Below are 2234 nucleotides of genomic sequence, written 5' to 3' on the forward strand. Positions count from 1 at the left end.
CCCCCCCATAACACCCACCCTGTTCCCCTCCCATTTTGACACAGGGCCCACCCACAAATTCCCAAGGCTGTGCACTTCCAGGTAAGGCTGTGGGTCAGGGACCCCAAATCTCAACCTGCCCCTTGGGCTCCCCATACTCCACCTGGACCCCCACCTCACATGGCTTACTCTAAATTTACGTGCGCCTCCCAGATCGTGACCATGGGCAAGTGCAAATCTGCATTGTCGAGACCCCCCAGGCTCCAGATTGAAGTCCTTGGAGCCCCTGGGGATCTCCCAGCCTTAAACACTCCTCTGACAGTGAGGGCAATCCTAAACCATGTCGTGGGACCTCCAAAAGCCACACATAGGGACTCCCAATATTGGACCAGTGGGACCCCGGATCAAAGCCCCCCCAGATCCCCAAACACACCATCAATGACCACCCCCGCACACTTACAGCAGAGATGTCCCTCCTCCCAGTCACACTGAGGAAACCCACTCTTGTTCTCCACTGTTTCCAGGTTCCCCTGGTGACAGTGAGGGACCAACCTGCGCTGACAAGGGGCTCCCACCCCATGTGGGCACCCGCCATCGCCCAGCTCCCATTTATCTGTGCTAATGTGGGTACTGGGGGACCCTACTAATGCCTCTGCCCAGGGTGACACACTTCTGGGGCACACTGTGCAGAAACCCAAATTCCCTGTTTTGAGCTCCCTGATGCTCTCTTCTCCCCTCAATGAGTCCCAGATCTCCTCAGATCTAACACTAATTCCTCACCAGTGCCCCCCAGGTGCTTTCCAATCACACCAAATTCCTAAATGCTCATCCCTAACCACAGCATCCTTCCTTTGGCACCTCAAATCCCTCAGCACTCTTTGACAAACCCAAATCCTTCCCAATCCACCCGACCTCCAGCATCAGTGCTGTGGAATCCGCAGGTCAGTCTCAATCCACCCCAGCCCTACAGATCACATCCAGGGCCGATGACTCCCATTCCATCCAATATACTTTCCCCATAGATCCCCTATGGATCATCTCATCATTTCACCCTTCCACTTCTGTCTTATTAAACAAGTTTTATCTCAACCTCTGTGTTCCACACTTTTTCTCTCTGATTCTCTCCCCTATCCCACTGGGAGAAATCACTGAGAATCCAAGCTGTGTGCTGCTGAGCTGCTGCCGGGTGCCAGTACTACAGTCCTTGTGGTGGGGGCCCAATGTGGGGCACAAAGGGTGGAGATCCCGACAGATGTGAGCAGAGCGTGTTCCAACACAACTGCTCTCAGCGGGACAGCAGCCTCAGAGCTGCTGCTCACAGCGCTCAGCTCTTCCTTCACTCGCTGCCATCCCTTGCTCTCAGGGCTGCTTCCTTCCTTCCGCTTGTGCTGGTTCTGTTCTCTGAGCGCTGCCCTGGGCTTCTGGATGCTTCTGCCCATTTCTCTGCAGTTTCAGCCCCTCCTCATTTCAAGGATGGGACATGACACTCACGTGGCGGTGTTGGCAGGATCCCCTTCATGCGGGAAGGTGCGGAGGTGACCTCTGAGCTCTAGCCCAGGAAGGCTCTATGGCGGGAGAGGGGTGAGCAGGGTCAAGCCATGGCTGCTTGGGAAATGCCGGTGCTGGGCTGCTCCCCTGTTCCTGAGCAGCTGCAAAGGTGCAGGCTGTGCCCTTTCTCACCCCAAAATGGCTTGGGCTCACACCATGGGCACCATCCCAGTGCTGGACGGGAAGGAATTCCAGCCTCTGGCAAAGAACAGAACTTGTGGCCACAGCAAGGAAAAGCCACCGAGTGCGCTGTGCTGGGAGCAGCACTGCTGACAGCCCAGAAGGAGAGGCACCGCATTCAACACACTGCTGCTGCAACGCTGACATCCTGGCACCAACAAGGGACAGCCCTGCAGAGCCCATTCCCTGCTGAACGTAATAGCACTCAGCCACTGTGTGTGGTGCTGCCAGATCCAGGAGATCAGGAAATAATTCTGCGGTCTGAATTCGGAGGACAGGAACAAGGGATGGACCTTGCCTTGCTCTCAGAAAGGCAGCCAGCATTCTCAAGTGCAAATGCATGCACAGACACTGACACACACATAAACACGGATAAACACTGAGAGGTGAGCAAGTCCGTGCACAGACCCTTGGTCAGCACCAGTCATTTCCAGAAACAGGGAGAGGCACTGGGGAGGAAACAGCTGCAGTTTCCCCCAGGCACAAGCCCAGGCGCAGGATGAAGGTGCGGGTGCAGTGGTTCCTCC

General features: G+C 55.8%; 1 long non-coding RNA gene across 1 annotated transcript; it reads left to right on the forward strand.

Moving 5' to 3' along the window:
* The first annotated feature begins 29 nt into the window (after nucleotides 1–29).
* Nucleotides 30–1068, forward strand: LOC110391762. Its single transcript, XR_002434162.1, has 2 exons — nucleotides 30–81; nucleotides 504–1068. It is a non-coding gene; the product is annotated as an uncharacterized LOC110391762 (long non-coding RNA).
* The last annotated feature ends 1166 nt before the right edge of the window (nucleotides 1069–2234 follow it).

This window comes from Numida meleagris, unplaced genomic scaffold (genome assembly GCF_002078875.1).
Source record: "Numida meleagris isolate 19003 breed g44 Domestic line unplaced genomic scaffold, NumMel1.0 unplaced_Scaffold497, whole genome shotgun sequence".
NCBI classification, from domain to species: domain Eukaryota; kingdom Metazoa; phylum Chordata; class Aves; order Galliformes; family Numididae; genus Numida; species Numida meleagris.